Genomic DNA, 12382 nt, shown 5'->3' on the forward strand with positions numbered 1-12382 from the left:
CCACTCTCACTTTTTGGAGATCTTACTCCATTTTGATTTTATGACATCATCTTGGGTGATGCTAAAACTTGCAGTGTTGGCCAGTATAAAGTTTCCAACTATCAAATCTCCCTCACCATTCATCATGGAATCAAACTATCTATTTTTTTAGCTCTGGGTGGTTGGGTAAACCCTAGCCCCAAGCTCATCCCATCCCATTGAGCACTTGAACATTCTCGGGCATGCCAAATCAAAATGTCCCTAAGAGTCACTAAATGCCATAGGGTAGTGATCTTTGACAGGGCATATCTCAAAGCACATGTGAGGTATGGATGTAATTCTAGTGCTATAGGACCATGTTGCAAAGACCTACAATAATCTCTATCACTTTTTGGAGATCTTATTCCATTTTTCTTTCGTGATGCTATCTTGGGTGATGCCGAAACTTGTAGTGTTGGCCAGTACAAAGTTGCCAACTACCAAATCTTCCTCACCATTGGTTGTGGGATCAAACTATCTATTTAATTAGCTCTATGTGGTTAGGCAAACACTAGCCCCAAGCTCCTCCTATCACATTGAGCACTTGAAAATTCTCGAGCATTCTGAACTGTATTGTCCCTAAAATTTACTAAATGTCATAGGGTAGAGATATTTGATGGGTCATATCTTGGAGCTTGTGTCAGGCATGGATGCAATTTTAGGTGCTATAGGACCATCTTGTGGAGACCTACAATAAACTCTCTCACTTTTTAGAGATCTTATTCTATTTTGATTTTGTGATGCCATCTTGGGTGATGCTAGAACTTGTAGTGTTGGCTAGTACAAAGTTGCCAATGTGGAATCAAACTATTTTTTGTGTTAGCTTTGGGAGGCTAGGTAAACCCTAGCCCCAAGCTCATCCTATCCCATTGAGCGGTGGAACATTCTTGGACATGCCAAAGTAAAATGTCCCTAAGAGTCACTAAATGCCATAGTGTAGCGATCTTTGACAGAGCATATCTCAGAGCTCATGTGAGGTATGGATGTGATTCTAGGTGCTATAGGACCATGTTGCAAAGACCTACAATTAATTCTCTCACTTTTTTGAGATATTATTCTACTTTGATTTTGTGATGCCATCTTGAGTGATGCTAAAACTTGTAGTGTTGGCCAATACAAAGTTGCCAACTGCCAAATCTCTCTGACCTTTTCTTGTGGTATCAAACTATATATTTTGTTAGCTCTAGGTGGCTAGGTAAAAACTAGACCCAAGTTCCTTCCATCTTGTTCAGAACTCAATTTTTCTTGGGCATGCCAAACCAAATCGTCCCTAAGAGTCACTAAATGCCATAGGATAATGATCTTTGATTGTCGCAACTAGATATGTCATCTCATGCAATGATGGAGACTCATGATAGAAGGTAAAGGGGTGATCATAAACCTTATTTTGAACATGTTATTATTTTTTATGGTAATAAGGTAATCCTTGTTTGTAAGGTCAAGGAACTTGAGGTCACCTATAAACCCAAGTTGCCTTAGTCCTAATGATTTTTCTTTTTTTTTTGTTGTTTTTGTTAATAAGTTGACTCAATAAGTGTTTTCATAGTCATTTCACCTTATATAGGTCTTATGTGTTACCAAAAACCACTTGGTTAAATTCTAGGAGGAGTTAGTGCAAAAATTACATTTTGCAATAAAAGTTGCTAACAACTTTTTGGCAATTTTAGCAATTTTTTGGAAAACCTTGAAATTAACCTTGTAACCAATCAAACTAACTGGTAATCAATTGGAATGGATGTCAAATGATGAAAATTTCCTCTATGAATTTAGAGGTGGCATAAGGTTTTGGTGATTATTAAGTTGTTTTTAAATATGGAAAGGAATCAATACTAATGTTAAACTTCTATATAGGATCATTGAGTTATTGTCAAATATCATTACTTTCTATTTGGAACAACAATCTCATACTTTGTTAGAATGAAACACCACTTTAGCTACATGTTATTACTGAATGGAGTTAGTGGAAGACGTTAAAGATCTTCTTGGTTGTTTTAATAGCCATTTCATGGGTTTGAAACATAATCACTTCCCTTTGACAAGAGTTGTCTGAAAATCAACAAATTACATGTTGTTGCAAAGAAAATATAGTCATAAGATGTTGAAGAATCTCTTGGAAGGATGGAATAGATGACAAAATGAAGTTTTTGAGATAGTTATTAGGTGTTCCTTGAAGTGTCAAAGATGTTAGTTTGAAGCAAGAATTTGATTATGATCCATTTCTCAAATTTGCTCATTTTTCCCTTATTGCTTCCCAAGTCTTGAATAGGGAAAGTGATCAAGTAGTTTTGTGAAGTTGGGTAGAAGTTTGTTCAATGTTGTAACCAAGTTGGAAAAAGTCTTTGAAAACACTTACGAAGGTGGGAAAAAAGTGTTCTTGTTGGGAATTCACTAGCTTTTGGTGTGAGCACTCTACATCATTTTGGATGCAATTTACATTAAAATGAAATAAATGAAATGTACTTAAAACATAAACAAGAAAAATAAGAAATATATTTTGAAAGCCAATAATTTCATACATGAACAAACGCATAATATATTATGATAACTAATAATGTCATACATGAACGAATATATAATAAATTATGATAACTAATAATGTCATATATGAACAAACATATACTATATTATGATAACCAATAATGTTATACATTAAAAAAGATATAAAATATTATGATAACCAATAATTTCATACATGAAAAAACATATCATAAATTAACCAGTAATGTCATAAGTCTACTAATGTCATGCATCAAATATATGTCATACATCAAATAAAAAATGTCATATATACATCAAATGTATATCAAATATGTCCACTGACATTAAATCCAACATATATGTCCACTAATGCCTATATATGTGTGTCTATCAACTATATCTTCTCTTTCCACGGAGGGGAAGGAAATAAATCCCTAGAGGTTTTCGGTCATCATGTGGAGGGAGATGATGGGGACAATGTGGTCTTCCTCAAACACTTGCTCATCCTCTTGTTTAGGCTTTTCTCTAACTTGAGCTGATACAAAGTAGATATGAATCAATAATTATTATATATTGAAAAAAAATATGTACACAGAAAATTAATTATTTTCTTACACCATCAAATAGTCACTCTATATGTCCACCACAAAGGCTCATAGATGATCGGGTGTAATAAGGTCCTACAACAATTCAATCAATATAATCACTTATAAATAACATTAAAAATTTTGATACTAACTATTATAAACAACAACTAAAACTAAGAAAATTCTTTCACATCTTGGTAAATGGCTCTGAACTAGCCATCGTTGCAACAACTCCAAAATCAATAGAATGACAAAGATGAGGAGGAGTCTCATATGTCAATAGCTTCATGTCATATAATACAATTTACATGTAACATAAAACATGAAACAAATATAATCAAATGAATTAATTTAACATGAAACAAATGTACCTCTACAAAGCTTGCATCATGCCTAGGCTTGGAGTCCCTTATGAATGTCGATATTCCAGTAGAGAACTGATGCCCATGCATTTTTTTTTTTTTTGTCAATCCTTCATATGATTAATTAATAAATATATGTATTAATTTAAATGATTAAATTGATACATAACTCTCCATTTGTCAACAAGATGAAAAATGGGGCCAAGGAATTTGTACTAGGGTCACTAACACTCTTACCTTGAATTTTGAACAATGTGAATACATGCTAATTAATTAGTCATTAACTATACAAACAAAAATGTGATCAAATTAGTTTATTATAATTGCAATTTACTTGTGTCAATGCCAAATGTGTCACTCATGAACTCATCAGTGACTAGCCCATCATTCATACTATCTCTAGCATGATTGGCAAATGTGCATAAGGATCCACATAAGGTGCACATGTGACCGTGACACATAGAGGCTCCTCTGAAACCAATGGACTTGTGCAATAAATGAGGTTATGCATCAAAACATTAATAGTCCCTAGAGTGTGAGTATCTACATGTTTCTTCACAATTGAAGGAATAATCACATGCTCACCTTATGGCTTGACAATAGGTGCCCTAACTACATTATGGTCATAACATGCCCCCAACCTCTCAAATGATGACCCCCCACCTCTACCCTGAGATTCTAATATATCAAAATAATTGGGAATCTCCCCAAGGACAAATTTGCAATACAATTTTTTTAAGAAATACAATGGAACCTCGTGATTATTATAGGGAGGGGTATCAAAGACCATCCACCATCCATACCAAAAGTTAATTTCTAATACCATCATGTATGCACCAATGGATGGGGAACCTTTTAGTTGTATGCTTAACAGTATCTTCTTCTCCAGGCTTTTTAGAAAATGCACAAATGATACATTTTGGTATTTAAAATTTTTTTTATTACATCTTGATATGATAATTTGTTTGCATAATATCCTATTTTTTCATGCCTCTTAACATAGAAAATATCCAACTAACCACTAACATAAGCTATAGGGTCATAATGGACACAAGGGAGGATGTCAATTATTCTCTCATCAGATTGGTTTGTGCACAAGCTTTCAATCTACCAATGAGTGCTTCTAATTCATTTTTCCCTCTTTCTATTTCATTCATTATGTTGTCTTAGGTGCTAGGAGGAGATCTTCCAATTGGTGCAAGTTGTGAAATTTCTTCCTCTTATTGTGGAGGGTTTTGATTTTCATCTTGTGGAGGGTTTTGATTTTGATCTTTTGGTGGTTTTCCATTTTGATTTTGTTGATTTGGCTAAATATTTGGCAATTCATTATTCACATTTCTTGATAAGAAACCTTGCAATCTAAATAAATAAACAAATTTGAAGAAAAATTTAAAAAAACCTACAAAACAATGTAAAAACTTACTAAACAATGGGAAAACGTATAAAATAGTGCAAACACAAGAGTAGAAAACATATGACATGATCCCGATCTTGAACTTCGATGACGAGGAGGCATTTTAAGGAGACAGGTGACAAAATTATTCAATTTCTTCAATCCATGTGCGTACTATGAGGAGAAATGCAAGAAGTAAAAAATGGGCTGCATGTTTCCAACCCATCTATAAAATTTTTTACTTTTAAAAAGTGCATATGCACTATAGTGCACATGTGCTTTTTCAAATTAAAAAAAAAAAATTATGTGTCATGTTTTTTGGCACCACAACTTTGTGCACATACCCTATAGTTGCATAGTACAAACTTATTTACTATGATCCTTCCATTTCCACTTTCCAAGGGTCCATTTGATTGGTTGTATCCTCCCTAGAAGTTGCCACATGTTTGATTTTAATTTGGGTAGTTACTACTTATTCTTATATGAGTGTATGAATATGTGCTAGTTAAGTTCAACCACAATAAGTCTATGTACATATTTATATACCTTATAGGTACATATATGTATATATGTTATACATATATACATACGATACACACACACACACACACATATATATATGTATGTATATATACATATATACATGTATATATATACTTATATGTATATGTATCTACATATGTATATGTATATATATGCATACATATATACATGTATATGTCTTTATATATATATATAAGTTTATAAATATATATATACATATATATACATATATAGATGTACATGTATATATATAGAGTGTTTCTATCCTTCAACATTTCACTTGATGATGAGATTCGATCTAGGGTTTTGAAAAATAAACTCTTGTATGATATCTTTAGAAAGCAATTTACTTGGCACCAAAAGTATCACTTCCTGATGTTAACAAGTTTTTCAATGCTCCATTATGATTTTCTTGTTTTATCATTAAAATTTCCTTAATCACCATTAAATCATTTGTGATCTCTGTAATTGCTTGGTGAATAAAAATATATGCTCAAATTTAATAAATACCTTCAAATTTTCATTCTAGGTTTCCAATAAATGTCCTTGTACCTTTTTTATGTATGATAGCTAGCTTGGTCTACATACTTTCTCTATCAAGGTTACCTTACTTTTCCTACAACATAAATTCATTTGGTCAATACATTAACTCTATTAATCACTTCATCTAAATTGCAGAGCTTGGTCAATATAGACTATACTAGTGATGCTCGGTACTCTATGTAAAAAAAGATTCTCTTTTACTTTTTCCTTTTATGGATCTATTCTTAATGAATGTTTACTTATGTAGATATTGAATTGTAATACATCTATGTTAGGAACTGATGTTAAAATATATAATTGAATATACAGTTCCTACATACCTTCTTTATTTAGTTAGATGTGGTGTGATCACCTGATCCTTTTTATTGAGTGATCTCAACTTTATTTTCTCCACTGCTTCTAGCTTTCACTATTTCTATCCATGTTTTCCATCCCTCAACCTTGTCTTTTCCATTCCTTGGTGTTGGTGCTTTGGTTATGTAGTTTTTACTAATATATCCAATTTTGAGACAACTAAAACATACTATTTCTCCATTCAGCTATTTCTTTTAATTTACTCTAAAATGTGTCTTAATGCAATTCTTTGGAATGTGGCCATACTATCCAAAATAGTGACAATTATATCATGTATTATAATATCAATTGTATGAATTACCTTTTCTATCCACGTATTTGTTTCTTAGTAGTCCAATTGAGCTTTGTCTTGAATCTGCATTCATGATCTCTATTTCCATATTTTTGATAGTTATAGAAATGTCCTTTAAATATAGTGAATGAATCATTTTTCTTTTATTTTTATTCATGTGCTTGATGTCCTACCTTCATGCATTTTTAATAATTACTAATAGACTTAGGTTTAGAAGTTTAAATAACATTCTTTTCTTCTACAAATGTTTTTTGTGTGTCCAACTTTACCATAATGATGACATGTAGGTTTTCCTTTAGCATTTCTTTGTTCTCCACTCTTTGATGATTCTCCTTCTTCAGTAGATGAAAAGTGATTGTTGTATCCTAGTCCAACGAGGTCTTTTTTTGATCTAGGGGATCTCATCACTTCTTCAAAGTATTTAATAGCCTCACTTGGTTTGTTCATTCTTTCCATATGTTCCTTTTCATACATTAGCTAACTTCTTAGTTTCTCATTTTGTGACCTTAGTTTTGTGATCTCCAAGTCCCTTCTATTTGCTTCCCAAGTACCAACTATCAATTGATTTATCATATCAAACCAATTATGTGTGAGCGTCTCTACTTCAAATGATCTTTTTTCAAGTCTAGTTGTCATCTATCTTTTGTCTTCTTCGGCCATGACTTTGTCTTCTTTAGCTTTATTCTTTTTCTCTATTACTTTGCATAGTATTACTGATTGAGTTTCATGTTCTCTCTTGAGTTATTTTTCCTCTTTTCTTAGATTACTACTTTTCTTTAGTAGTTTTGTTATTGCTTCACTATTATCACTAGTATTTCCGCTATCAAGTAGTCCTTCTATGTCTACTTCCTTACATAGAGTGTCATTTCATTGTATTGCTATCTCTTTCTTTTTTGTTAGTAATTTCCTTAACTCTTTTCTTGCTCCTTCAAGTTGTTGCAATATGATGTGGATTTCAATCATCTAATTCTCAATATTTTTTTCCAACATGTATTCCTTCATCTCCATGATCTGATCTTCTTAAGGTGTCAAGCTTCTTTCAAGGAAACTAATCTCTAATACCAATTGTTGGAAGAATTATTAGGAAACAAGATACACAGAGGGAATAAGGGTGAATCAAGATCTTCAACTTTAATTTGTAAAACCAAATTACTCAATTCACATAATTAATTGATCTCATATATTAGATCTAACATTATAAATATAATGTTGAAATATAAATTTATACATCACATCCATAAAATATTCAACACATAACACAAATGATTTGGTTATGTAAAAAGAATTCAATGTGAAGGTAAAACTAGGGTGGGGATGAAACCAAAAATTCATCACTATTACAATAATAAAGTAAACCTATGAGGCTTACAATGTTTGGTCATAATATATGATCTACCCTGTTAGGGGTCTGCCCTTTTAAAAGTTTCAAGACTATTTAGTCATACCTTGTTAAAGAATTTCACATTTATAGTTAAGAGAGGACTCTGTTAGGAGGTTTACATAGACCTATTAGCATCAGAGGTTTACATAGACTTATAAGGATCACTCAGTTAACTAATTTTCCTAATTCAAAATTGATTCAATACCTGACCTTCAATTTTCTTTGTAATATGATTTTGGATCTTCTTTGTACAATGTCTGATCTAATCTCTCAATCCAATATATCATTTTAGTCCTTCACTACTTCAATTCTTCTCTCTTTTTTTGCATCCTTATCTTCTCATCACACACACATACACTCTACTTCTAGGCTTAGAATCATCCTTACATAAATTTTCTTCAAAAGTTCTAGATCTCAATCAATAGTTTACAATTCATCTTCTTTTGTCATTTCTTTCTGATTTTATGATTGATTGATTTGCATTCCTTGGGATCATTAGCTTCTCTAATGAAATGCAATCTCCATCTTAACTATCTCTACAAACATTAAATATCATATAGAAATCAGCCAAAATGTTTTATATAGTTGTTTGTGCAATTACAAACTCATATGACAAAACTAAACTTCTTGTCATCTGAATGTGCTGACACTTGGTCCTCATTGACATTCATACTAGCACTCAACTTCTATATACATATGTTTCTTTGTTTGCTTCGAAAAACTATATTTTTAGTCTACTCAATCTCTAATAAAATAGCTTAGCTTGCATATACGCTCAGTCTCAAGTGGGGTTCTCAGCAATCATTAACTTGTTTGGCATGTAATGAAAAATAAATAAGTCTTTATATATCCTTGACCATTCATCCTTACCTAGTAAATAACTAACTATTTGAACACTAATAGGCAACAAAGGCTTAGAGATAAACATCAATGAGTGCTAGGTGTTCCTTTCATTCTCATATTAGCTATGTTCTTGCGAACCACTACTCATGAAATATGGATCAATGAGTTTGACTCAAAAACTATAGAGTTGAATCTTGATAAAAATGTTATAATTTGACATACTTAATAGTTGTTAAAGACTTTGAAAATGTGGTTGCAAGAAAAGTAGGCTTAATCTTAGAAGAAGCAAAATAACTACGAATAATACATTTTCTAATGCTTCACATTCAATTTAAATGCTAAGATTTTTTAAAGTAGTCTATAAGAACATAAATAAATCCATTGTAACTTTAACTTAACTATAGTGATATTAATTGTTCAAACATATCTCATTGTCTCAAATAATACATTTGAGTTCTAGTAATATTGGATGGGTGACCTCATGGGTGACAACAAAGAATGCTATGTGTTCCATTCATTTTCATGGTAGTTGTGTTCTTGTGACCACTTGCCTGTGAAACACATGTTAATGAGTTTGACTAAAAAGCTATAGAGTTGAATCCCAATAAAAATATTATAATTTAACTTACTCAATAATTGACAAACACTTTGACAATTTGGTTGCAAGAAAACTAGGCTTTATCTTAGAAGAAACAAAATAATTATTAGTAATATATTTTCCAATTCTTTCCATTCCATTTAAATGATAATATTTTTGAAGGAAAGAACAAGAAAAGTCAATGAAACTTTAACTTAGCTATAATGATATTGATTTTTCAAATATATCACATTGTCTCAAATAAATAACAAAATTTAACAAAATTATATATAATTTTCTTATATAATGAGACATGTTTGGAGATGTTTACCTTTACACGCTTCCTCATTTATGATTTCAATCAAACACCTACAAAGTGTATCCCTTCCATCTCTTTTGAATGCATGTTCTAGTCTTTTGAATATGAATGAATTGGAGTTTATTTTTTCAAGTGCACTGGAAACAAGGATGCATAGAATCAAGTTCTTTACATTGAAGAATAAATATAATGTTTTATGAACATAGTTTTAATATTTTTTTAGATTATTAAGCTTTGTTTTGTTCAACTATTTTTTCCTTTCTTCGATCATTGTGCGGTTAATTAACTAAAATATGATAGAATTAGTTTGTTTTGTTGTACAATGAAGTGGCTAGATCCCAATATGTTTTGTTTGAAAGAATCTATTTTCATTAAGATTGTTCTATTTCGATTAAACTCAATGTATTATAATTTTGTTCAAAATATTAAATAATATGTAATAAAAATCTATATTATAAATAATAAAATTTGTGGTGATATTATAAGAATTGTAATATTTATTTTTATCATTATATAATTTTATTGAATTTATTTATTATGCCGAGAGGCATATACAATGGCAGCAATACTTCCTAGCACAAAGAATATTCCAACGAATAATCCGCGTAAGGAAAAAAGATTTGGTGAGAGTTACAAACGAAATTAAAATATGGAATGCCATTTGGAAATCAAAAAGATTTGGTGAGAGTTACAAACAAAAGTAAAATATGGAATGCCATTTGGCAATCAAAAAGATTTGGTAAGAGTTACAAACGAAATAATAGGCCCGAAAAAGTAGGGCCCGAAAAAGTAGGACCCAAAAAAATAGTGACCAAAAAAGTAGGGCTTGAAAAAATAGGGGCAAAATAATTTCAATAGGAACTTTTTTTTGTTAAATATAATTTTGCATGCACATTCATGCTTGTTTTTTGTGGGGAGTGGGGGAATTTGAAACAAATTCGTGGAATGTGAAGAGACGTCTGTTGGGGGATACGAGGAGCCTCTCAGAAGTTATAAAACCAAGGCTCACCATTTCAATTTCATTTTATGTTTTTGCAGGAACGAAGAGGTGGAGGTTATTGGAGGATTAGATTGGAGTTTTTGAATAGGAATAGATTGAAGTTTTGGAGTAACATTTTTGTAGGTGAAATTTCTATTTTTTATTTACATTTTCATTTAGATTAAGATGTAAATGTAAATTGAAATTCAAAATTAGTTAGAATATTCTACTTTGATTTAGATTTCAATTTTAATTAATTTTATTTAGATTTAGAATTTTGTTCATAACTATTTAGGCTTGCATTTAATAGTTTAGTCTTGCATGTTTGATTTAGATTTAGATTTGTATTCAAAATCTATTTGATTTATATATTTTATAATACTTCTTATTTACATATTTTAAAAGTGCATGTTTCAAATTAGTTTTATATTTAAATGTTTCATATTATTTTTAGATTTTCATATTTCAAAATAGTTTTGGTTTGCATGTTTTAGATTTGAATGTTTCACAATAGTTTTACATTTGCATGTTTCTAAGTATTTATATTTTCATATTTCAAAACATAATTTTATCATTAATCTGAATGAGAATGCCACCATATCAATACAATTTATAGTTTATTAAAGTTAATGATTTATTTAAAGTAAATAAATCATACATTTAGTATATATTTTAACATTATTGAATTATAAAATAAAATAAAATAAAATTTTCAAAATAATAGAACTTGAAAAAATAAGGCCAAAAAAATAGAATGCAAGAAAATAAGGCTGAAATAACTTGATTAAAATTTTAAATATAAAACATTTTCTTTTTGTTAAATATATTTTTGCATGCACATTCATGCTTTTTTTTGTGAGGAGTGAGGGAATTTGAAACAAATTCATGGAATGTCAAAAGACATCCATTGGGAGATATGAGGGTTCTCTCATAAATTATAAAACAAATGCTCCTCGTTTCATTTTCATTTTGTGTTTTTGCAGAGAGGAAGAGATGGAGATTATTGGAGCAATTAGAGTTTTTTAACAGGAGTAGATTAAAGTTTCATATAGTTTAGCCTTGTATGTTTGATTTAGATTTAGGATTCAAAAACTTTTTGATTTAGATATTTGATAATACATTTCTTTTGCAGATTTTTAATTTGCATGTTTCAATTTAGTTTTACATTTGCATGTTTTACATTAGTTTTAGATTTGCATTTTTCAAAATACTTTTGGTTTCCATGTTTAGATTTGTATGTTTCATAATAGTTTTATATTTGCATGTTTCAAAATATTTATATTTTTAATGTTTCATAATTAAATTTAATCGTTGATGCGGACAAAAAATTTACCTTATCAAAAAAAATTGTATTCTATTAAAGTTAGTGATTAATTTAAAATAAATGAATCATATATTTAGTTTATATTATCATTATTTAATTAGATTATATATGTGGCTACTAAATATATTAATTAAGAAAGAAAATCATAAGTCTAAATAGATTCCTTAATGATAGGGAGATTTATTGAATACAATTCTTAATCATTCCAATAAAAATTGCATTAGCATTATTAAAAATTCAACAGTATATAATTTTCTCACATCATCATGGAGAAATAATTAGAGTTAGAATTGGAGTTAGAGTTAGAATTAGAATTAGAATTAGAGTTAGGGTTAGAATTAGAATTAGAGTTAGAATTAGAGTTAGAATTAGAATTAAAGTTAGACTTA

The sequence above is a fragment of the Cupressus sempervirens genome, chromosome 5 (genome assembly GCF_028749045.1).
Source record: "Cupressus sempervirens isolate cs-2001-9-10 chromosome 5, ASM2874904v1, whole genome shotgun sequence".
NCBI lineage: Eukaryota > Viridiplantae > Streptophyta > Pinopsida > Cupressales > Cupressaceae > Cupressus > Cupressus sempervirens.